The sequence below is a fragment of the Capra hircus genome, chromosome 14 (assembly GCF_001704415.2).
Source record: "Capra hircus breed San Clemente chromosome 14, ASM170441v1, whole genome shotgun sequence".
NCBI classification, from domain to species: domain Eukaryota; kingdom Metazoa; phylum Chordata; class Mammalia; order Artiodactyla; family Bovidae; genus Capra; species Capra hircus.
In genome coordinates, this window is record NC_030821.1 from 77590479 (window position 1) to 77617272 (window position 26794).

The window sequence follows — 26794 nt, forward strand, 5'->3', positions numbered from 1 at the left end:
CACACATGAACTGAACTGCTATCACATTGCAACACAAATATTTCCTTTAGAAACACAGCAGCTGAGCTGCTAATCCTGGGGGTATCAGCAAACAATGTCACTAGTGTATATCTATGCTCTGGGTTTTATCGCGGCACCCCCATTTCCAGATTCGGTGGTTGCAGAATGTCGAGCAGGTTCCCATGCTGTCAGGAGACTCTTGTTTGTCCTCTTCTGCCACATGTGCAGAAGCACGTTTTGAAGTTCTGCACCTTGCAATTAACGATCCTTTCATTTGCAAGAACATGTCTGGCCTCATCATTGTCCTCCCCTTCCACTGTTTTCAAACCCATTGGGCAAAAGACTTTGACTAAAACAAACTGAGAGAAGTAAAATAGACCATGAACACACATCAGTTTCTCATGGCTCACTGAACTCACAGCTGGGAGCTTTTCTGCTACTGAGTCCATGAATACAGTCAGAGAAGGTCCCTGTTGATGCGCTCCTGTGTATACGGTTATCCAAGGAGACTGAGCGCAGAGGACGCAGGCACTGCACTCGTGTAGCCTGGGTGACATCACGCGAGAGCTGTGTGACTCTGAGGACATCACACACCTTCTCTGAGCTGTTTTGTATCTGTTAAATGAGGTCTCCTGCATTGCAGGCAGATTCTTTACCCTCTGAGCCACCAGGGTAGTCCCAAAAGAAAGAAAGAGAAAGATCTGTCATATCTTCTGCTTCCAAGAAATATGGAGTAGACATATTTTTCCCTGTTCTCACTAACCATAGCCAGAAGTTCTAGACAGTGTACAGAAGAAGAAACAAAAGGAGATTCTCAAAGGTGAAGAAGAAAGCAAACAGTCCAGGGACCTCAAGGTCCAAGGAAAGATGGGTTTTCTGTATATTCTTTTGCCTCACAAACTTCTCACTGTAGTTCATCTGTTATTTCTCTCTACAGCACATTTAAAGAACAAAGGTTTTTAATCTCGAGGAAGCTGAATTCACCATTTTTTATGGGTAATATGTTTCGTGTCAAGTTTAAAAACTCTGCTTAGTTCTAGACCCCAAAACGTTCCTCTATTTTGTTTTCCTAAAAGCTTTCTATTTTTCAAAGAGGTCTATGATCCACTTTGAGGTCATTTTTATGTGAGGAGTGAGATAAGCTAAGTTTCTGTTTTGTCTTATTGGGGCCTATGGGTGTCCGGTTGCCACAGGACCATTTATTGGAAAGGCTTTATAGAATTACTTTTGAAGCTTTTGTCAAGGATCTCCTGGGTGACCTCTGACTGCTGTGTGGGGCTACAGGTCCAGGCTCCCCATATGGTCTCTGTTTAAACCAGGCCAGGTGGAGTTCTAGTTCTTATCACTGCCTGCTGGTAGTGAAATCCTAGCTCCCTACTTGAGACCTTCTCTTGCTGGGGGAGAGGGGGGAAGGTGCTTGTTACAGCCTGGCAATGGTGGACATCTAGGATCCCACTTGGGCTTTGCTGGTGTGGGTGGAGGTCAAGCCACAGTTTTTCCTGTGCTGCTTGGCTAGTACAGAACTACTACTGTCAAAACTTTTCTGTCTTGCTAGGCTGCTTCCTATTAAAAAACAGAGACATTACTTTGTCAACAAAGGTCTGCCTAGTCAAGGCTACGGTTCTTCTGGTAGTCATGTATGGATGTGAGAGCTAGATTATAAAGAAAGCTGAACATCGAAGAATTGATGCTTTTGAACTGTGGTGTTGGAGAAGACTCTTGAGAGTCCCTTGGACTGCAAGGAGATCCAACCAGTCCATCCTAAAGGAAATCAGTCCTGAATATTCATTGGAAGGACTGAGGCTGAAGCCAAAACTCCAATATTTTGGCCACCTGATGGTGAAGAACCAACTCATTGGAAAAGACCCTGCTGCTGGGAAAGATTAAAGGCAGGAAGGGAAGGGGACAACAGAGGATGAGATGGTTGGATGGCATCCCCAACTCAATGGACATGAGTTTGAGTGATCTCCGGGAGTTGGTGATGGACAGGGAGGCCTGGTGTGCTGCAGTCCATGGGGTCGCAAGGAGTTAGACATGACTGAGCGACTGAATGAACTGCAGCTGCAGCTGCTTCCTTCCTGGTCCTGTGTCTCAAGAAAGCAGACATTTTTGGTTGGAGCTTTTATTTTGATATTTCAAATGGCCTCTGAGTGTACAGCTAAAGTGCTGTCTAGTGTCCCTAAAAGCAAGAAGCCTGTGATGTGCCTTACACAGAGGCAGGCTTCATTCAGGAATGAGCTACACTGCTGTCAGCCATGAGTTCAATGTTAATGAATCAGATGAATATATTTGTATAGACAGATACATATATATGAATATATGTATATATGCTACACTGCGCTTAGTCATTCGGTCATGTCCGACTCTTTGTGAACCCATGGACTGTAGCCCACCAGGCTCCTCTGTCCATAGGGATTCTCCAGGCAATAATATTGAAGTGGGTTGTCATGCCCTCCTCCAGGCAATCTTCCTGCAGATCGAACTCGGGTCTCCTGCATTGCAAGTGAATTCTTTACCTTCTGAGCCACCAGGGAAGCACAAGAATACTGGAGTAGGTAGGTAGCCTATCCCTTCTCCAGGGGAACTTCCTGACCCAGGAATTGAACTGGGCTCTTCTGCATTTCCGGTGGATTCTTTAACAGCTGAGCTCCCAGGGAAGCCCATGTAAAGGCACATATATATACATGCTTATTTTAGGTGTTTCCATATATACACCTTTAAACAGAAACCCACCTAAACAAGCTATATATTGATCAGGTGATGAGAACCTGACCAGAGGCTGTCAGGAACATAACCCTGTGTTTCTGCTGGGATCTTCTACCTCCATCATGAAATCCAGAGAGGAAGAGTCAGGGAGACAGAGGCAGAGTGGAAGGTTCTTGCACTGTCTACAGCAGACAGTTGCTACTTAGCAGTAGTTAATGACCACTGTGCAGAAATGCTGGCTGTGGAATGCTAGACCATTTTATTTTTCCAGGGAAGACAGTAATTCAGATTTTTAATAAACCATTTAAAAACTTTTGAATGTTGGTTCATAAATCAATGACAACGCCAAGAGCAACAGCAAAAACAATTAGCAGCAGCAACCGCGGCCACCGTGTTAATAATAAAGCCCTGTGCTGACAAGATAAAATACACTTGCAGGCTGAATCTCCATGGGCCAGCAATTGGCAAACTCTGATTTGTACAAATATAGGATGTCACTTTTAGTGTCTCTATAATAAAAGACCAATGCATTTTAATAATTTCATCATCAAAGGAAAAGGCACAAATCCTACCACCACCACCAGCAGCAGTTGTAATATTCAAATGGTTTCCTCTCCAAACATAAAATAGGTCAATTACTGCCAGAGGCTATGCATTGCTTTTCTGTTGGATTATGCTCAGAGCAGTTACAATAATGCTCAAGCTTTATTAAGCATCTCTGTGCTAGGACTTGTCCTAGGAAATCTCATGTATGCACTCTTGTTTGGTCTCCACAAAGGCTTCATAAAGGGCTTCCCTGCTGGCTCAGTGGTAAAGAATCCACCTGCCAGTGCAGGAGATGTGGGTTTGATTCTTGGGTTGGGAAGATCCCCTGGAGGAGGAAATGGCAACCCACTCCAGGATTCTTGTCTGGGAAATCCCATGAACAGAGAAGCCTGGTGGGCTACAGCCCATAGGATTGCAAAAAAGTCACACAGGACTTAGCGACTAAGCAATAAAGTCTTTGTAAAAGAAAGCATTATCTCAAGTGTCAACCAAAGAAGACACTGAGTCATTGGAGGACTCAAACTGCTTAGCTAAAGTAGTTAAGTTAGCAAAAAGCAATGAGGTTCTAACTTGAGAAACAACAGTAATTTGTTTTTGCCTACTATATCTGATAGGAGTCATATTTTGTTGCACAGATAATAATTCTTTTGTTATCAACTCCGGAGCATTATCTGAATTGTTGCTCCTTAAAAGCACTAATGGTACTGAACCTTATTTCAAGGAACTCGTCATCTTGAGCTTCAGATGCTTTATAGGCATATGCTGAAAGAAACAGGTTTCAATTAAGTTGGCCCATTTGGCTTCTTGTCTTGACTACACAGAATGTTTCAATCCCTTTAGCAATTATCTTTTGTCTGAAAACAAGTTTCTGTCAGGCCATAAACTCATAAACCATGACATCTGTGACATAGATGATTTTGTTCGATTCTTTCAGGAAATCTCTGATGCACTTACTGTGACTTCCATCTTAAAGATTAGAAAACTAAAGCTAGAGATGAAGGAATCTGTCCAAGTTCACATAGTCAGTAAATAATGTTAGTGCATCTCCTAGAATGACCTTATTGCTTCAAATAGATATACTTTAACCATTTTAAAGTCACCTTCTTCCAGTTGTTTTGACTCAAGGAAGACAGCATGAAGAAGGGAGTAGTTAGCACCAATCCCTGGGGAATGAACAAGCAGTAGGAGAAGATGGGGGTAAGTACCAGTCAGAAGGAATGGAGAAGCCAAGACCAGGAAGCAAAAAGCTTCAGACTACGTGCTGGTTGTATTTGAATAGTCTAGATTTGCAAAGGGCCCTTTTGGGAAGTAAGAGGAAAACAGGCATCCTTTACTGGCTTCCGCCTGTAAAAGTGACACTGAACGATGCCCCTTACATAATGTGGCAGGTAGAATAATGTCCCTTCCAAAGATAGCTACATCCTGATCTTCAGAACTTTGAAAAAGAATTAAGGTTGCAGGTGGAATTACAGTTGCTAATCAAAGAAAAAAAAGTATTTTAAGTATAATGAGAGCTGTACATTTGCACACTGTTGATAGAATGGAAAAATCATGATAGCCTTTCTGGAAAGCAATTTGGCAAGAATATCAAACATTTTTATTTTCCTTGATGCAATAGTTCAATAGGAATCTAACTTTATTTTTATTTTTTGGCTGCACTGCACAGCATGCAGGATCTTAGCTCCCTACCGGAGATCAAACCCGCACCTCCTGCAGTGGAAGCATGGAGTCCTAACCACTAGACCACCAGGGAAGTCCCTAGGAATCTAACTGTAAACGTGTGTGTGTGATTTTTATAATAGTGAAAAATCAGAACAACAAAGATGGTAAAACAAAATCCTATGATGACACATTATATAACCTATAAAAACTACGATTTTGAGAACTACTTAACAAAGGAAAAGGGTACAACACAACATTTTTAATGGGAGTATCCTCATTAATTTTTTCTAATATGGTGTTTAAAAGTTCAAATAATGCCAATAAGTGAATCAATAAAGTTTTAATAAGTTTTTTAAAAATCAGGAGATTATTCTGGATTCCCTGGGTGTGTCCAAAGCATTCATCAAGCTTCTTCTCAGTGAAAAAGAAGCGAGTGACAGAAGAATGCAGTGTGAGAAAGGTTATCATCCATGTGGGCTGTGAAGAGTGAGAGGCCACCAGACAAGGAATGTGGACAAGCTACAAGAGCTGGAAAAGAGAGGTTCATAGAACCTCCCCTAGAGACTCCACAAAGGATCACAGTCCTGCCAACATTCTTATTTTAGCCCAGAAGGACTCATTTCAGACTTCTGTCCTCCAGAATTGTTAGATAAGTTTACACTGTGTTAAGTCACCAAGTTTGTGGTGATGTATTACAGCAACAATAAATTAATGTGTACAGGCTTTCAAATCCTCTCCTCATGACAAAACTAATAGACAGGAAAGGTTATCTCTATGTTAACAATACACAAACTGTAACTCGGAGAGATAACATAATTCTCCTACAGGCACACAGCTAGTTAATGGCAAGATTTAGTGGGGATTAAAACACAGGAGAAGGCAATGGCACCCCACTCCAGGACTCTTGCCTGGAGAATCCCATGGATGGAGGAGCCTGGTAGGCTGCAGTCCATGGGGTTGCTAAGAGTTGGACACGACTGAGTGACTTCACTTTCACTTTTCACTTTCATGCATTGGAGAAAGAAATGGCAACCCACTCCAGCGTTCTTGCCTGGAGAATCCCAGGGACGGGGGAGCCTGGTGGGGTGCCGTCTCTGGGGTTGCACAGAGTTGTACACGACTGAAGTGACTTAGTAGCAGTACCAGCAAAATGAAGGAGGGCCTAGAGGAGCTACTCCACGTTCAAGGTCAGGAGGGGCGGCAGTGAGGAGATACCCCTCGTCCAAGGTAAGGAGCAGCGGCTGCACTTTGCTGGAGCAGCTGTGAAGAGATACCCCACGCCCAAGGTAAGAGAAACCCAAGTAAGATGGTAGGTGGTGCAAGAGGGCATCAGAGGGCAGACACACTGAAATCATAATCACAGAAAACTAGTCAATCTAATCACACTAGGACCACAGCCTTGTCTAACTCAATGAAACTAAGCCATGCCGTGTGGGGCCACGCAAGAAGGGCGGGTCATGGTGAAGAGGTCTGACAGAATGTGGTCCACTGGAGAAAGGAATGGCAAACCACTTCAGTATTCTTGCCTTGAGAACCCCATGAACAGTATGAAAAGGCAAAATGATAGGATACTGAAAGAGGAAATCCCCAGGTCAGTAGGTGCCCAATATGCTACTGGAGATCAGTGGAGAAATAACTCCAGAAAGAATGAAGGGATGGAGCGAAAGTAAAAACAATACCCAGTTGTGGATGTGACTGGTGATAGAAGCAAGGTCTGATGCTGTAAAGAGCAATATTGCATAGGAACCTGGAATGTCAGGTCCATGAATCAAGGCAAATTGGAAGTGGTCAAACAAAAGATGGCAAGAGTGAACGTTGACATTCTAGGAATCAGCGAACTAAAATGGACTGGAATGGGTGAATTTAACTCAGATGACCATTATATCTATTACTGCAGGCAGGAATCCCTCAGAAGAAATGGAGTAGCCATCATGGTCAACAAGAGTCCGAAATGCAGTACTTGGATGCAATCTCAAAAATGACAGAATGATCTCTGTTCGTTTCCAAAGCAAACCATTCAATATCACGGTAATCCAAGTCTATGCCCCAACCAGTAACGCTGAAGAAGCTGAAGTTGAACGGTTCTATGAAGACCTACAAGACCTTTTAGAACTAACACCCCCAAAAGATGTCCTTTTCATTATAGGGGACTGGAATGCAGAAGTAGGAAGTCAAGAAACACCTGGAGTAACAGGCAAACTTGGCCTTGGAATACAGAATGAAGCAGGGCAAAGGCTAATAGAATTTTGCCAAGAGAATGCACCAGTCATAGCAAACACCCTCTTCCAACAACACAAGAGAAGACTCTACACATGGACATCACCAGATGGTCAACACTGAAATCAGATTGATTATATTCTTTGCAGCCAAAGAAGGAGAAGCTCTATACAGTCAGCAAAAACAAGACTGGGAGCTGACTGTGGCTCATATCATAAACTCCTTATTGCCAAATTCAGACTTAAATTGAAGAAAGTAGGGAAAACCACTAGACAGGTATGACCTAAATCAAATCCCTTATGATTATACAGTGGAAATGAGAAATAAATTTAAGGGACTAGGTCTGATAGAGAGAGTGCCTGATGAACTATGGACGGAGGCTCGTGACACTGTACAGGAGACAGGGATCAAGACCATCCCCATGGAAAAGAAATGCAAAAAAGCAAAATGGCTGTCTGGGGAGGCCTTACAAATAGCTGTGAAAAGAAGAGAAGTGAAAAGCAAAGGAGAAAAAGAAAGATATAAGCATCTGAATGCAGAGTTCCAAAGAATAGCAAGAAGAGATAAGAAAGCCTTCCTCAGTGACCAATACAAAGAAATAGAGGAAAACAACAGAATGGGAAAGACTAGAGATCTCTTCAAGAAAATTAGAGACACCAAGGAAACATTTCATGCAAAGATGGGCTTGATAAAGGACAGAAATGGTATGGACCTCACAGAAGCAGAAGATATCAAGAAGAGGTGGCAAGAATACACAGAAGAACTGTACAAAAAAGATCTTCACAACCAAAATAACCATGATAGTGTGACCACTCACCTAGAGCCAGACATCCTGGAATGTGAAGTCAAGTGGGCCTTAGAAAGCATCACTACGAACAAAGCTAGTGGAGGTGATGGAATTCCAGTTGAACTCTTTCAAATCCTGAATGATGATACTGTGAAAGTGCTGCACTTAATATGCCAGCAAATTTGGAAAACTCAGCAGTGGCCACAGGACTGGAAAAGGTCAGTTATCATTCCAATCCCAAAAAAGGCAATGCCAAAGAATGCTCAAACTACCACACAATTGCACTCACCTCACATGCTAGGAAAGTAATGCTCAAAATTCTCCAAGCCAGGCTTCAGCAATACGTGAACTATGAACGTCCAGATCTTCAAGCTGGTTTTAGAAAAGTCAGAGGAACCAGACATCAAATTGCCAACATCTGCTGGATCATCGAAAAAGCAAGAGAGTTCCAGAAAAACATCTATTTCTGCTTTATTGACTATGCCAAAGCCTTTGACTGTGTGGATCACAATAAACTGTGGACAATTCTGAAAAAGATGGGAATACCAGACCACCTGGCCTGCCTCTTGAGAAACCTGTATGCAGGTCAGGAAGCAACAATTAGAACTGGACATGGAACAACAGACTGGTACCAAATAGGAAAAGGGGTATGTCAAGGCTGTATATTGTCACCCTGCTTATTTAACTTACATGCAGAGTACATCATGAGAAATGCTGGGCTGGAAGAACCACAAGCTGGAATCAAGATTGCCAGGAGAAATATCAATAACCTTAGATATGCAGATGATACCACCCTTATGGCAGAAAGTGAAGAGGAACTAAAAAGCCTCTTGATGAGAGTGAAAGAAGAGAGTGAAAAAGTTGGCTTAAAGCTCAACATTCAGAAAATGAAGATCATGGCATCTGGTCCCATCACTTCATGGGATATAGATGGGGAAACAGTGGAAACAGTGTCAGACTGTATTTTGGGGGGCTCCAAAATCACTGCAGATGGTGATTGCAGCCATGAAATTAAAAGACACTTACTCCTTGGAAGAAAAGTTATGACCAACCTAGATAGCATATTGAAAAGCAGAGACATTACTTTGCCAACAAAGGTCCATCTAGTCAAGGCTATGGTTTTTCCAGTGGTCATGTATGGATGTGAGAGTTGGACTGTGAAGAAAGGTGAGCACTGAAGAACTGATGCTTTTGAACTGTGGTGTTGGAAAAGACTCTTGAGAGTCTCTTGGACTGCAAGGAAATCTAACCAGTCCATTCTAAAGGAGATTAGCCCTGACTGTTCTTTGGAAGGAATGATGCTAAAGCTGAAACTCTGGTACTTTGGCCACCTCATGCAAAGAGTTGACTCATTGGAGAAGACTCTGATGCTGGGAGGGACTGGGGACAGGAGGAAAAGGGGATGACAGAGGATGAGATGCTGGATGGCATCACCGACTCAATGGTCATGAGTTTGAGTCATCTCCAGGAGTTGGTGATGGACAGGGAGGCCTGGCGTACTGCGATTCATGGGGTTGCAAAGAGTCGGCCACGACTGAGCAACTGAACTGAACTGAACTGAAAATGCAGGTGGTCGTTGTTCAGTTGCTCAGCCGTGTCCTACTCTTTACAACCCCATAGACTGCAGCACACCAGGCTTCTCTGTCCTTCACTGTCTCTCGGAGTTTGCTCAAATTCATGTCCATTGAGTCCATAATGCCATCCAACAGTTTCATATCACCCCCTCTCCTCCTGCCCTCAATCTTTCCCAGCATCAGGGTCTTTTCCAATGTGTCGCCTCTTCCCATGAGGTGGCCAAAGTATTGGAGCTTCAGCCTCATTCCTTCCAAGGAATACTCAGGGTTGATTTCATTCAGGATTGACTGGTTTGATCTCCTTACTGCCCAAGGGACTCTCAAGAATCTTCTTTAGCACCACAGTTCAAAAGCATCATTTCTTCAATGCTCAGCCTTCTTTATGGTCCAACTCTCACATTCATATATGACTTCTGGAAAGACCATAGCTTTGACTATATGAACCTTTGACCATTTGACTAAAATTTAAGTTCTTATGTGGTGGAGGCAAAGCCTGGTGCTTTAATGTTCATAAGCTCACTTAAATTTCCCCATTGTCCATTTTTCCCCGGAAGCCTAACCCCACTTATTCTGATCACTAATGTATTTTTCGTCTGTTTTCTCAAAAATGCAGTCAGAATACGAATGCTGATTTTTGCTTCTATGTTTCTTAGAGCTCTTACTAAGAGCATTGTACAAAGGGAAGAAAAACATCTCATAAACATCGGCTATTAGTTGATTAGAAATATCCAGCTCCTGGGGGAGACAAGCCACGCCATATTCTTCTATTTCCAACAACTAACATGGTGTTGACACAGAGCTGACATTCATTCAGTCCCAGAGGAATGCACAGATGAATGAATGAATGAAGATTCCCGCAATAAACCGCAAGGGTATACAATCCAGTCCCAACATCTACAACTGAGTGAGTGGCTCAGAACCCACGTGTGATTCTTCTAATATTAACAGAACTAGAAACAGGGACTTTCCTGGCAGTCCAGTGATCGAGACTTCATTTTCCAATGCAGGAGGTCCAGGTTCAATCCCTGGTCAGGGAGCTAAGCTCCAATATTTCATGGCCAAAAAAAACCAAAGCATAAAACTGAAGCAATACTGAACCAAAGCCAATAAAGGCTTTAAAAATGGGCCACATAAAAATAAATACAAAGTAGAAATACTATTCTATAATGGGAACACAGAGGTCTTTGGCATTTTGTCATAACCACTTTCATACCAGAAGTATTATGAAACCACCTTTCTGACCCAGGGACGTCTGACATGACTTAAAATACAAATCACTGTGCTTGTGGAAAGGTCAACAACCAAGACTCTGGAGCCAGAATGTTCCAGAGCCAAGCAGGCAAACTTGAGATAATAATTTTCCTTTTCTGAGCTTCTTTCCTTGTGGGTAATGACACCACTAAAGACACAGAACTGTCATGAGGTGTGAACAGGGCAGGGCCTGTTAAGCCCAGGGTGATTCTAAACCCCATATTCCATTAAAGACAGAATACTGGTGTTACTGTTACCTAAGACGGGTGTGAAACACATATCCTCCCCACACACGATCCCACTCTATCCTCCAACTTCATAGCTGGGGTGAAGCTGGGGGAAGGTGAGGGTCTGGGTGGGACAAGGTTCAAAGATGCCTGTGGCACAGAGGACTTCATAATACAAATGAGAGACACAAGATGGAACTGTCTATTCTAACATAGCTTTGTTCATATGGCTGGGAAAAGAAGCATCTTTCTTTGAGTCTTCAGAGTCAATATAGCACAGTGGTTAAGAGCGTGCACTCTGAAACTCTGCCTGTTACTGGTCATGTAAAAACCCCATAGTGGAGGGCCTGAACATCAGACATAATTAAAAGTTGTGAGATTGAAGGAAAACAGACTGGCTCCAAATTGGGAAAGGAGTACGTCAAGGCTATATATTGTCACTCTGCTTATTTAACTTACATGCAGAGTACATCATGTGAAATGCTGGGCTGGATGAAGCACAAGCTGGAATTAAGATTGCTTGGAGAAATATCAATAACCTGAGATATGCAGATGACACCACCCTTATGGCAGAAAGTGAAGAAGAACTAAAAAGCCTCTTGATGAAAGTGAAAGAGGAGAGTGAAAAAGATGGCTTAAAACTCAACATTCAAAAAATGAGGATCATGGCATCTGGTCCCATTACTTCATGGGAAATAGATGGGGAAACAATGGAAAAAGTGAGAGACTTTATTTTCTTGGGCTCCAAAATCACTGCAGATGGTGACTGCAGCCATGAAATTAAAAGATGCCTACTTTTTGGAAGAAAAGCTATGACCAACCTAGACAGCATATTGAAAAGCAGAGACATTACTTTGCTGACAAAGGTCCATCTAGTGAAAGCTATGGTTTTTCCAATAGTAATGTATGGATGGGAGAGTTGGACTATAAAGAAAGCTGAGTGCCGAAGTACTGATGCTTTTGAACTGTGGTGTTGAAGAAGATTCTTGAGAGTCCCTTGGACTGCAAGGAGATCCAACCAGTCCATCCTAAAGGAAATCAGTCCTGAATATTCACTGGAAGGAATGATGCTGAAGCTGAAGCTCAAATCATTTGGCCACCTGATGTGAGTAGCTGACTCATTGGCAAAGGCCCTGATGCTGGAAAAGATTGAAGGCAAGAGAAGGGGATGACAGAGGATGAGATGGTTGGATGGCATCACCGACTCTACTCTATGGACATGGGTTTGGGTGGACTCCAGGAGCTGGTGATGGACAGGGAGGCCTGGTGTGCTTTGATTCATGGGGCCGGAAAGAGTCGGACACGACTAAGCGACTGAACTGAACTGAAGAACATACTGTTTTTGACTGTCTTTTCAATTTTTATGTTTTTATATGCAGCTATTAAAATTTCTTTGTAAGTCAAAAAGTAAAATAAATAAAATAAAATTTCATTTATGGCAAATTAAAAGCAAAGTGGAAGACCTGCTAACTTTAGGGTGAAACTCCCTGGCCTAGCAGGGAAACCGGTGAAACCCTGCCAGTAAATAGAGGCTCAGTGTTCTGAAAAATTAACAACAAAGACCTAGGAGAATGACCGATCTAGTTTCTCTACACACTCATAGACTGATTCATCTATTCTGACAGTATCCACCCACCATGACAGAACTACAAGCCATTTGGCCCCAGTAACAAATGATAAGATACTTCTTGAAGAAAAGTTCACTTCACTATTTCAGCCAAACTTATCTGGATACTTCTACATGGTCAAACAATGATTATAACAATCCAGTCAGATTCCACTAGTGTTTACACTGAGGACTCTACTCATTCCTTTATCCCTATCCTCCTTATTGATCCAGAGGGTCTGTGTGTGGTACTCACACTGTGAACTGTCTCAGAATCCATAATCTCAATGCAAGGGGGTGTGGGTTCGATCCCCGGTCAGGGAACTAAGATCCCACATGTCTCACAGCATGGCCAAAAAACAACAACAACAAAAAAAACACTACAACAGCAATAACAACAGCCATGATGCTTTTGTGTGACTTAAGACAATTTAAACTCTCTGAACTTCAGTTTTCTCATTTACCGAGGGATGTATCAGTTCCCTTCTGGAGTTGACACTGATAAAAACAAAAACCAAGAGCAACGCTGGGCTGCAAAAAATGATGGATATTATTTTTGCTCTTGTTACTTTTACACATCAACCCCAACAGGTTCACAAACAAATGCCTGTGTTCATAAAAGCAGGCCACTTAAAGGAACGCAAAGCTGCAACACCAGTAGCCTCGTTGGAAATGCTTCTGTAAAAAATGAGGCTGTGTGCCTGCTGGAGCACTGAGACGTGCCTCCCCACCCTGGCATCTCCCTCCGCCGTTTCTGTTCACACTGGCTGCTGGACCTGTTGTTCCCACCTGATGAGTCAGCCCAGATGGGGTTTCTAATTTGCATGCGTGGCCATGTGTCAGGGTTGTTGGTGCCAGTCTTTATGTCACCCAGAAAAGCACCCTTGGCCGGTAAAATGAAGGCTCTTTCTCAAGAGCCAGTATAGGATGGGATGCCATCAAAGATGCCTGACACCTAGGGCAGTGGGTTCTCCTCCTTTTTGACTGGAGGCTGTGTTTGACTTTCTTCACATTTGTGTTGCTTGCTTAAATGACATCGGGTGGAAGCAGGCTTGCAAGCTTCTCCTGCAGCTTGAAATGACAGAGGTAATTTAAAACCTTCAGACCAGAAAATCTGCTGTGCAGTATCACACTGGGGTGAGGGTCTCTGCAGAGAGCATTTTTCTGATGGGTGAGACCTGACCCAGCTACGAGTTCCAAGCTGTCTGAGGATAGGGGCAGGGTTGGAAAGCAAACACAACTCATAGGTCTTTTGTGTAGAGAGGTCAGAGGCAAAGGATGGAACCCCAGAGCTTGTACCTCACAGGGCCAGGTGTTAAACACTGGCTCATCTCTTATGAGTGACCTTCAGCAATTCATCTGACCTCTCTGAGCACTGGTTTCCTCATCTTAAAAATTAACAGCTGTGAAGAACACATGGGGCCCTATAGGGAGAGCGCATGGCACAGTGCTTAAGGCATGGGGAGCACCAGCTCCTTTTAAAATCATAATCGTAATTATTAAAAGAATCGTGACTTAGCTAGACGCTGCCATTGAGAAGCAGATGCATCAAAAGGGAAGACGATCCCTAAGACCACCGAGCTGGTTTGCAGAAACCGTGACAACACCACGATAGAACCAGAGACTGCTCCTTCTGGCCCACTGTCCAATCCACCCTGCCAACATATTTGCATACAATTTAATTCTAGGATATATATTCATATGAACTGATAAGGCCCTCTACACAGAGATGACTAAATTATCTTATTGTTGCTCTGAATACTCCACACATATTAACAACCACCACAATATCATAGTAAGAATAAAGGAAGCATATTTCTTACAAGCCAGTCTGAGGCAGGCACCATACCAGAGGTTTTATATGCAGTGTCACATTCTATCTGGATAATACTCATAAAAGGTGGTCATTATCTCCTCTACTATTCCTTTGAGGAAACTGAAGTTCATAAAAAAAAAAAACAAAAAAACTAAACACTCATAGACTTATAGCTTGTAGCTAGAACTGAAATACAGACTCATGGCTATGTAACTCCAAAGATAAAAATATATTTATATATTTCGAAGTAAGGCCAACTCAAAATAAAATGGCACGTGTACCCCAGAGCTCACTGCAGCACTATTTACAGCAGCCCGGACACGGAAGCAGCAAAATGTCTATCAACAGATAAAGGAAAGAAGGCGTGACACGTATATACAATGGAGTACCACACAGCCATCAAAAGGGACGGAGCCGAATCACCTGCAGAGACAGGTGGACCCAGAGGGCATCATACAGAGCGAAATAAGTCAGAGAGAGGAACACAGATATCACAGGAGTACCACACAGCCATCAAAAGGGACGGAGCCGAATCACCTGCAGAGACAGGTGGACCCAGAGGGCGTCATACAGAGCGAAATAAGTCGGAGAGAGGAACACATACCACAAACTAGTACATCCATGTGGCTGCTGCTGCTGCTAAGTCGCTTCAGTCGTGTCCAACTCTGTGCGACCCCATAGACGGCAGCCCACCAGGCTCCTCCGTCCTTGGGATTCTCCAGGCAAGAACACTGGAGAGGGTTGCCATTTCCTTCTCCAGTGCATGACAGTGAAAAGTGAAAGTGAAGTCGCTCAGTCGTGTCCGACTCTTAGCGACCCCATGGACTGTGGCCCACCAGGCTCCTCTGTCCATGGGATTTTCCTGGCAAGAGTATAGGAGTGGGTTGCCATTGCCTTCTCCACATATACGTGGAATCTAGAAAAAATAGATTATCTCATTTTTAAAATAGAAAGAGACACAGAGGTAGAGAACAAACACATAGATGCCACAGGATGATAGATGAGGGTCAGGATGCATATTGGTATTATTGATGTATATTGACTGACACCATTGATATTATGTGTAAAATAGAAAACTAATGAGAACCTACTGCACGGCACAGGGAACTCTACTCAGTGCTCTGTGGGGACCTGAATGGGAAGGAAATCCAAAAACGAGGACAAATATGTATGCACATGGCTGATTCACTTTGCCATACAGTAGAAATTAACACAACATTGTAAAGCAGCTATACTCCAATAAAAACTAAATTAAAACAAATCAAGGTCATTTCATATATATACTGGCCACCTGCAAATGCAAGTGGGGTGCAGTGATGGCTCATAATAACAGGAAGAATCCAAACATTCCATCATGCCAGTGATAATAACGGGAAAAAATGTGAAACCTGTGTGTCCACTTTATCCACATGCTTGCTACTCAGTCATGGTCAACTGGAAATTAACCTATGCCAAGTACAAAGCATCAAGACAGGGACCGAGGGCCCAGAGACAAATGAGAAAACAGTCCCTGCCCTTAAGGAGCTTACAGTCTAGCAGATATGAAAATTGATTTCACAAATTATTCTAACCATAGGGAGGCTCTCAGAGTTTTCAAGAAGATGAGATGAAGGGCAAGGTTAGATCAGAGTGGGAGATGTTGGCTCCAGTACAAAGCAGGGGTCCATCCAAGGTAGAAGTGAATTAAATCTCGTCCTTAAAAATAGCATAGCGTACTGGAGAGACCTTATATGTCAAGAGACAGGAGTGCAAGCCAGGTGTTCAAGTCCAATGAAGACATAAGAGTAGCTGGACCAGAGAGGGGTAACTCAAATGTCACCCGTTTTCAGCATGCCCGCATTTTAATGCTGGTCTCCAGGAAACAAGGCTAGACCCTTGTTCAATAGAACCACAATGTGCTTCTTAGGTATTAGAGTGCAGGCTTTGCCCCAGAGTGTGACTGAGATCTTAGCAGACAGGGGTGCTCTAGAACAGAATTGTGTTCCTGTTGCATGTAGCTGATGCAGCTATGCGTGAGTTCACCTGACTTCTGTAGGGTTTGACCCATCTCACAGGTGTAGGTTAGAATTGATGAAGCTTAGTGCCATGTTGGCTCACCCTTGAAGAATGGGTAGATCTTGGCCATGCTGGGAAGATGGAATGATATTTTAAAGTGGAAAAGCAACTTAGAGACCTTGCAGAGGGGTGGTTTCTGGAGAGCGTGATTGAGAACAGTAGGGAGCTAAGTTTGGCTGGACTGCAGGATGGGGAAGGACGAACTATAAATACTTATTTCCCAAATATTTACTCTAATGTGCATGCTCACTCAGTCATGTCCAACTCTTTGTGAAACCTTCGATTGTAGCCTGCCAGGTTCCGCTGTCCATGAGATTCTCCAGGCAAGAATACTGGAGTGGGTTGCCATTTCTTCCTCCAGGGGATCTTCCTGAACCAGGAGTCTAACTCTTGCCTGTTAGGTCTCCTTCATGGGCAGAAGGCTTCTTTACTACTAGTACTACCATTTGCTATCATAAACAGCAAGATACCCAAGATAACCTCCCCCACCAGAGGATGTAAGTGTCATGGCTAAAGACACCAACTGTGAAATCAAAGAGAGTTTGGTCCCACATTCATCACCTCCCAGCTGTTTGACCTTAAGAAAGTTACTCAATGTCTCTGAGCTACCATTTCCTCCCTTCCAACATGCAGATAAACCATTAGACCGAACTGCTAGTGTTTCCTAAGGGTGACATACGATAGTTTAGCACAGCACAGAGTCAGTCCTCAATAATTGTTGGCTGAATTAATTATCACCATGATTATTCTAATAAAGGTAGTTTTGTGGGAGGCATTGTGCAACACCGGGAAAGACCAATCTCTGGAGTTAAACCTGGGTTTGAATCCTGGCTCTGCCACCTGCCAGGAGTGTGACATTGGGAAAATCATTGCACCTCTCTGAGCCTCTGTTTCTTCATTTGTCAAAGAGGGGTAGCAACACCCATTTGGTAGGTCTGTTGGAAGAACAAATGTGATAATGTATGAAATGTGCCTCCACTCCATGTCTACTCAGAAAATATAAAATTCTTCAGACATCATTTTGGATGATATTACCTTCTACTCTGCTTTCTTCCTGAAAAAAAACACAAGGAATCTGGTGTGAGTCATACATCATGCATGGGCTATGATGACAAGTAAGTGGGTACTAAACCTGTGTTAAAAACAGCTTGAAAGATGATGAGTGCGCAGACAGAGACAGACGCATAAACACACTCGCCAACTGTTCTCTCGGAGGAACCCCTGACCGATTTCCAGCCCTTTCCAAGGAGAACGTGTCTCTTTTGAGAAAACACTGTCACTACCCTGCTTAATTTTCTTCCCTTGGCTGCTATGTCTCTTGATTGCCTTTTGCTATAAAAACTAACAGGAGTTTGAAGGCATCCTGGAGACTTCAAGGAATTTCCTTGTCTGCATAAAAACGTCCACTTCCTCACCCATCAGATCTTTATTACTGCAAAACCGTTCAGACAGAACCGCCACGAAGACGTCCCTGAGCTCCATTTGACTAAGACATGTGCTCTATAATTACCATGGGGGAGGCATTTTGAAACCAAAATACCCTTCTATGAGGCTAATTGTCTCTGCCAGCTGAGGAGTGGGGAAGAAAGCAAGGCCTTGGGGTGAGAAGGCCTCTGGGTTTGGCTGTGAGGCTCAGAGGAAGCGGGAGGTGTTTAGAAGGCACCACAATGCCCAGCCAAGCCTCCGCTCTCTGGTCACAACTGTGAATGCTAATACAAGCGTGATAAGCACTTATGGACAAGCCCTGGGCTCAGTGCAAGTGAGACCTGGGTCAGGAAGTTAAGAGACAGATGACACCATTTAAACGTTAAGTGAACTGAACAGATGGACAAGAGAAAAGAGTCCCGAATGTTTAAGAGCAGAATTCAGAGGCAGCTTAAGGAAGCTGAACCCAGGGATGCTAGCTCAAATCTGGTGTGCCTCTCACCCCGGTGGGCAAATAGACTGCTCCTTGATGGGCTGGGTTTGCTCAGTCTCTCCCTAAGCAAACTCTCCAAACATTCTCCCTCTCCTGCCCCACCATCCACCAGCCCCCACCCCATCAGCGACACCTTCTTCTCTGACGATAAAGCTGAGGCATCTGCTTGTATTTCTGCAGCCAGGCACCAGCTGCTCGATTTTACTATCAGTTGCCTTTTCTTACATTTCTCCCTTAATCTACAATCAAGGGGCCTTGAGTTCTAAACTCTGGCTGCTGGGATAGGCCCTTCAGGGCCATGCCAGTCGTCTTTATGGATAGCAATCCACCACTTCAGTGTCCTCCCTGCCCTTGAGGACTGGGCAAGACAAACACCCAACCAATATCTGCAAGGGCAGGGCCCGCAGGGAAGCCCCAGGCAGTCTGGATCCACATAGGACACTGGAGAGAGCTCCCTGCACAGTCTCAATCTCAACACTGTCTGACCGGAAGGTGCTGCCCTGTCCAGTGAAATGAGCACAACTTCCGGCAACCAAGCCCTGACCCTGCAGTGAGCGCAGCTCAGTCCAGGAGGACACCCTCTGTCCAGGGGTCAGTGAACCACCTAAGTGCAGCCATCTTCATCTTACCAATGAAGGGAACAAGTCCTCAGAGGTTAAGTGGCTTTCCCAAGGCTCTGCTGCTCATAATTAGCCGAGTGGGAACTGAGAGACCCTATCCAGCCTCAAAGCCCGTGTCCTCTCCCCACCCCACTTTTTCGTAGTAAGACATGTATCCTGGAGGCGATCGATCACCTCCAGAGTGAGCTGTCAGCCCTTCTCAATAAATCTGTCATTCTTATCCCCAAGTCCTTGGCACGTCACACATGGTGGGTGCTAGGGAACGTTACTTAACACAGAGTCCCCAAAACATGAAGAACTGAGCAACGAATGGCACAGATCATGAATGCAGTAAATACTACATGCTTCCTTCAGCATGCATTTTGTCACTTGACCCAGGCATACAAGGTACTAATCGAGAGTCTCTGGGTGGTTTTAACCAATGATGTGCCAAACCCCAAGTAGCTGACTTTATGACTTAGTTCTCAAGAAATAAAATGGCCCTACTATCTTCAGGATGACAGAAAACAGCTTCACTTCTTTCTAAAAGTGGGTCTAATAGTCATCATTATCTGAGATTACAGGTGAAGAAAAGGTTCAGACAGCTTGACTGACTTCCCCAAGGCCACACAGCCAAGAAGCAGCAGAGATAGGATTAAAATCAAGGTTTGTCAGACTTGTTAAACCACATAACCCCACACTAGACAGAGATCTTCCGAAGCTGAGCATAACACAGTCAAACCTTAATAACCTCACACTGAAGACAAATGAGTGAAAACGTGAAAGGAAAAAAAAATGTCTTTACACTTGAGTGACCTGCTGAGTTCCCAAAGCACTGGGTTTTGTTGGTTTGGTTTGGTTTGGTTTCTACTTCTTTTATAGCAGGTTGAGTTGAAGCTGAGATACAGAAATGTAACAGAATCGGGGTGATCCCCCAAGAACCCTGAGATGGGTTGTTTTTGTCGCTAGGCATGCATGCTAAGTCATGTCCGACTCTGTGTGACCCCACAGACTGCAGCCTGCCAGGCTCCTCTACCCATAGGATTCTCCAGGGAAGTTCACTGGAGTGGGCAGCCATGCCCTCCTCCAGGGGATCTTCCCAACCCAGGGATTGAGCCCATGTCTCCTCAGTGATGCCCTGAAGTCAGTTTTAAGGGGAAGCAGGAGTTCAGAGAGAAACCTGTATATGAGAAAAGGAGGTGACCTGCCACTCATCCCAGGTGAAGAGATTGGTGAAGGTGTGGAGGCAGATGAGCCTGGCCAGGTCAGACTTTGCTGTTACATGTGCTCCAGGAGGGGCGGCGAGCGTGCGTGTTGGGGCAGAATCCAGGGTTGATGGAGAGGAGTCAGAGAGCATCTACCAGGCACCGGGCACCGGGGTGGATACCGTCACATAAATGGCAGCATTCAACCCTGGCAGTCACGCTATTGAGGCGCCACATCCCAGTGCACAGGAGACGAACCTGAAAGTCACGGTCAAGCCAGCCCGTCTGTTGAGGAGGTAGAACTGGGATTGGGACCCGGGCCTGGTTGGAAAGAGCGCACTCATCCTCTGCACCACTCTGCCCTGCCTGAGTTCAGGCAACGGGTGCATTATGATGCCATTAACCCTGACAAGTGAAGACCCGGTGAAGGTGTGTGTGGCCTGTTACGGGGCTGGGAAGAGACCGGAGTGAACACAGAGCACAGTCAACCCATGCCGGAGTCAGCAGGAGCCCGCTGAGCTCCAAACCAATTTAACTGGACTCCGAATACACCAGAGGGAAAATGACCTCTAAAGGAATGCAGCCAGCTGCAAGGTCACAAAAGGCACCGCCTCCTTCCAGATCTGAGGCAGGGGAAGGCACTCGAAACTGTGCTCGTGACAGAGTCCTCCAGGTGACTTTAAAGGGCCAGTGCCAATCACACGGCTCTTAGAACACAGCCACGCAGACCTCCGGCAGAGGAGAGGACGTCCGAGAGGGCGGCTGAGCAGGAGGCTGTGACACCTGGCGGAGACTCCACTTTTAGCACAATGAGGTGGATAATTAAAGACTGACTCCAGGGAAGGACACAAGAAATGACAGAACCAAGGTCCCTCCTCGAAGTCCAGAGCCCCCAGTTCTGCATGACAGAGTTCAGATACATCTGCTAGTGCAATTATTTGAACAAGTATACATGCGTGCCCACAAACATGTGCACACAACCAGGCATGTCCACAACTATGCATGTCAGAGACGTGTGTGTGCCCACACATGCCCACAAATGTAAGCACACATGACCACAGGCATGGGCACATGGAAACAAGCATGACCACAACCAGACGTGCCCACAAACACGGGGCACGGGATTCAGAACCAACTGCACCTAAGTTTCCTGTCCACAGACCCGCAATCTGTCCTCCCTTAAGTTCCATGCTGCAACGACCTGCACTGATTCTTCAGATATGCCTGCAGTGTTTTTTCTTTGAAAGTTTGGACCATGAAGAATAGCAGAAGAATGCACTCACTTGTAGGGAGCATCCTTTTTTTTAACTGCAGGATAACTGCTTCACAATGTTGTGTTAGTTTCTGCTGCACAACAGTGTGAATCAGCCATAGGCAGACATATATCCCCTCCCTCGTGAGCCTCCCTCCCACGCACCACCCCCCATCCTACCCCTCTAGGTCATCAGAGAGCACCAAATGTTAGGGGGGATCTGAAGTACTGAAATTCATCAGCGAAAGGGACCGATAAAAATCACAGCATCTGTGCAGCTTACACTTTAGCAGGAGGATCAAATAAAGAAAGAAGGGACAAATGAGTTATGTCCCTGGTATGTGGGAAGGTAATGCAGAGAAGTTGTGGGGTTAAAGTGTGATTAAAGAAGGTGACAAGAATAGACTTGATGGAGGTGAGAAGTTTTGCTCTGCAAACATACTAGGGAAGAATGTTCCGGATAGAGGGAGATACCCCAAAGGCCCCGGGTTGGTGGCCAGAGCGGGAGCGGGGGACGGAGGGCAGTGCTGGAAGAACAGGCAGGTGTCCAGAGTGGCTGGAGCGTCAGGAAGGGGCTTAGAGGCCATCACAGGGGCTCGGGATGCCGTCCTGAGTGAAACAGGGAGTCGAGTCACTGGGAAGTTTTGAGCAGAGAAGTGACACTCCCTGACTTAGGTCCTAAAAGGACCCTCTGGCTGCCGTGCTGACAGCAGAGGGAAGAGGGGACGGAGGAAGCAGAGCCTGGGAGAGCAGCGGAAGGCATCCAGAGAGGAAGGACAGAGCCTTGTGGAGGGTCTGGGGTACCTGGTGAATGTAAGTCCAAGGCACTGCCCGAGGCATTAGAAGCACCAGGAATAACTCTGGGGTTCTTCTGCGTGTGGCTGCCTGTGATTCTCCAAGACAAGATGCCTGAGAAGCTACAACGGAAGACCTTCAATGGCGCCCCGAGGCCATGCAGAACCTGGTAGTCTTTTTAAAAATATAATTCACATGGATATTTTAAAATCAAACACAAATAGAACATGGTTTAAGCACATGAATCCTTGGCTTCAGAAGAACAACAGAGGGGGTAGATAGTAACAAAAATGTATACACAGGCCTGTAGCTTCTTCTGTTGATGAAACAGTGTTACCTCTACAGAATCAAATATTGCAGTGGAAAAATTCTCTATTCATTCAAGACTTTTTCCAGAACAGAGGTGATTATTACACACACAGAGAGAGACAGACAGACAGACACTATTTGAAGGGCTTCCCAGGCACAATGATAAAGTATCCGTCTGCCAGTGCAGGAGATGAAAAAGACTCAGGTTCAATCCTTGGGCCAGGAAGATCCTCTGGAGCAGGAAATGGCAACCCTCCTCCAGTCTTCTTGCCCGGGAAATCCATGGACAGAGGAGCCCGGGAGGCTACAGTCCCTGGGGTTGCAAAGAGTCACACAGGACTGAGCAGACACACACCACACACACACACACACACACGCCCGAAAGTCCAAGCACAAGCAGTAACACGCTAGAGATTCTGGCCCTCGCTCACCTTTCCAGCAGTCACAGCGGCCTTATTTCAGCTTCTGGATGAAGCTGCTCCTTCTTCCCGCCCTTTCTTCCTGCTTTCTTTCCTCCCACTCATACTTGGTTATCATTTTTCAAGTAACTTTCAAGTCTCCTTTTAAATGTTCCTTCCTCCATGAGATCCCTCCTGAGCCCTCACCTATTAATAAATGAAGCATCTCCTATCATACTTCTTACGACCATCTGCACTTTACATCACAGCACATGCTTCACACCGAACTAGCTCCTTTAGAAAAGGGAGCTTAGATTCAATGACTGTCTTGCCCAGTGGACTAATGTTCTGTGAGAACAGGGACTGCTTTGTTTGGGTCATCACCCTGAAAACGGCACCCAGAACTGTGTCAACTACACAACTGATCCTCAATGAATACTATTGTACTGTTCAATACAGAGAAGAGGAGGGTCAAAATATTTCAACCCAAATCATCCATCTGTCAGCAAGCTTTTATTGGGCTTCACTGTGTGCCAGCCCTGAGTGGCAAGCCTGGGAACCAGGAGTGGATGGAACCTGGATGCCAAGACCTAGCACGTAATGAGGAGGTGGTTGGCACCAGTGGTGGGACAAAGGGAGGGCTGAAGGATGCTCCTGCTCAGGCTAAACTATAATAAAGCCTCCTGAGATAGGTGATATCTTAGAAGGGACAAAGACAACGTGAGCAGGAGTCAGCAGGGAGAACACTGCAGCAGCTGTGGGGCAGGCACAAGGCCTGGATGCAACAGAACGTGCAAAACCCTGGCTAATTTCCAGTGCACAGGGTGGATGGGAGGCAAGGAAGCTGCCAGAACCATGAGAGGACTTCCCTGGGGGTCCAGCGGTTGAGAGTCGACTTGCCGATGCAGGGGACGTGAGTTTGATTCTCGGCCCGGGAAGATTTCACATGCTGTTAGCACTGTACTCACAGAGAGGGACAACGCGCCTCTCCTCCAGCGAGGAGGCCATGCAGCAAGGAGCCCTCTTGCAGTCTCCTGAGATTTTTGAGTTGCCTTTCAGATAGTCCAGGTAGCAGCCCTTGGTCACCCACCGTCCACTCTGCTTACACATCTACAGGTGCTGCTGGCTAGTCAGGACTGGACTCAGACACACCAGTTCTGGGAGAATCAAAGACTGGTAAAGAATTGGCATGACCTTAGCGAGCCTGTGGTCCTGAGCCCAGCTGTGTCAACTCAAATGTTGTCCCATCAAATGTGACCCTCTGTTCTTTCATCTGCATAACAGTCCACATAATCATAACCCTGACTTCATTAGGTTGCTTGAAGAATTGAATGAGATAATAAATATGAAGCCTAAAAGAATTTCAGGCTCAGCGTTCAAAAAACGTTAGCCAATGTCATGTTTATACATTTACTGATGGTTCCCAGTGGTTTTCAAACAGATGCAATGATACCCCTGTGTCCTGATGAACAGCCTCAGAGGGCACACCTCGAGAAATGTTGACCAAACCAACTCTACTTTTCCCTTTTATATTTCAGGTTTCCTTGAAGATTCATCCTGAGGAAAGGAAGTCAAAAGCTTTTCACAAATGTTTGAAGGTTTATGATCGAATATATCATCACCTTTTCATCAAATATGTAGTTTTCCAAGATTTTCAACCATCTGAACCCCATCTTCTTTAGGAGAACATTTGTGATGGTCAAAGCAGCCTGGCCCACTGAAGACAGGTCCACTAGAAAACATTTCCTGACATCAAGCACTTAAAATATGTCTTCCTTTCACTCCCACGGTCTTAGTTCTGGTCTCAGTTGAAGAAACTATTGATGAATCTCTTTCATGTTCCTGGAAGATTATTAGTGATCCTGAAATGGTGATCACAATCCTGAATCCTCCCCAGTTCATTTAATTACTCCTTGGTGGGCATAGCTGGGGCATCATTTGTAAGCTTAGAGAACTTGGGCTTGTCAACACGCTGCCAGCGGTCCTGGATGTGAGACACTGAGAGGCGTTCAAAGTCCCTGAGACGTGGCCGCAGCCTAGAGGAGGGAGTGATGCCCAGCCTCCCTCTGGCACCAGGACTGGACAACGCAAGCCAAGACGTCTGAGTTGGGCAAGTCCTTCCCAAGCTCACTCTGGACTAATGCCACTTGCGAAGTTACCGCCAACAAAACAAATGGTGTCTGTGAGTTTCCTCAATTCGTCAGTCCCCGGGAAGATGTGTGGATGTAGAGGTCCAGGATACGGGCTTTGGAAGGGAAGCCGTGTGGCTTCTGAGAAAGCGTGTGGCGTTGGAAGTGAGACAGACTTGGAATGGAAGCTGTAGTAGTCGACATGGCTTCAGTCATTTTGTTTTACTGTTTGTCAAAGGCGGTTTGCTCATGTGTAAAATGGCAAAGATAATATCTGCTTCTCCAGGATAATTAAATGAAATGGTGGAGATGAAATGCCTAGCTCAGTTCCCAGGATATTGCAAGGACTAAGCTCGGGCCAATTCATTTCTTGTTTCTTTTCCTGTTGCTTACTTCCCCACCATTTGCATAGGTCGGGCCACCCATTACCTATTTGATATCTGCGTGATGAGAGGAAGCATAAATGGGGGGGGGGGTGAAGGGATGGATATGTGGAGAGGTGAACGGTCAAATCTCGAGAGAGGTGATTCTGTGGCCCCTTCTGCAGGCTGAGATAAGGAGTGTGGAGTCAGCGATGCAAAGCACGCACAGGAATATATGAGCTCCGCAGCGAGCTGGAGGCGGGCTTAAATCCTGGGCTGACACCAGCAGTAGGGCTCCTTCAGGCAAATTGTGTAATAACCATAATGATGATAAGGATAAATAATAATTGGATAGCTCAAAATCATCGAACACAACACACACACATGTAATTTTTTGTTCACAAAAACCACAGGAGGTAGATACTACCATTATCTGGCTTTCAGATGTGGAGAGATGAAGTCATGTGTCCAGGACCATACTGCCCTGGGGGTTTGGGATCAGGACCCAGAATCAGATGCTCTGACGCCAGAGCCCAAACATCAGCCACTGAGCAAGCCCCTTTGAATTTTCCTTGTGTGCTCATCTAAGGAGTGTCTTCAGTCATACGGTATCTCAAAAACGCAAACTAAAAATCCAGTTCGACATTCTTAATACAAATAGAGGGCAATAAATGTCACCCCGGATCCTTCACCAACATCAGCATTCATATTGCTTATTCTTCAAAAGAAGGCTTTGGGACAAAATGGAAAAAAGTAATGTAACATCCCCCCCCACCAAGTTAATTCCAACTTTGGACAGTTTTGCAAATCTACCCTTGTGATGGATGGACAATGGCATGAAGGAAAAAGCAACCTCCAAGAGATGTTCTTTGGAACATTAGTATCACACAGCCCACTCCACATGTGTGCACACACACACATAAATACACATGTGTGTGTGCACACATCTGTGATATCATGAGTAGGGAAATACTGTTGCAAGGAACATCCCAAGAGAGGACTCTGGAAGGAGACCATGGAGGGATTAATGTTCCACAGAAGACACGGGAGTTTTTGGTTATGAGAGAAGAGTTATTGATTAGGAATCAGGAAATCTGAGATCCTGGGAAGACTTTTCCACTCTGCAGCTGTCTGTTACAAAGCAAAGCATCATTTCTCTGCACCCAGTTTCCTCATTCATATATGAGGCAAACTTGAAAGAGCTGATGGGAGAGCATCCCAGGCAATAGGAACAGACAGCACAAAGGCTCTAAGGGAGGGCCATGTCCAGTATAATCAAGAGCCCAGAGGTAAGCAAAAGAGGGAGTGAGTAAGCCAGCTTGTATGGACTTTGGCTTTATTCATAGCCAACTGGAGAACAGCGAGTTGGAACAGAGATGC

At 45.0% G+C, this 26794-nt stretch overlaps 1 protein-coding gene across 1 annotated transcript in view; it reads right to left on the minus strand.

Annotated features, from left to right (window-relative positions):
• Positions 1-26794, minus strand: part of FAM135B (family with sequence similarity 135 member B) — a 161798-nt gene that overhangs the window by 124071 nt on the left and 10933 nt on the right. The window lies entirely within an intron of this gene.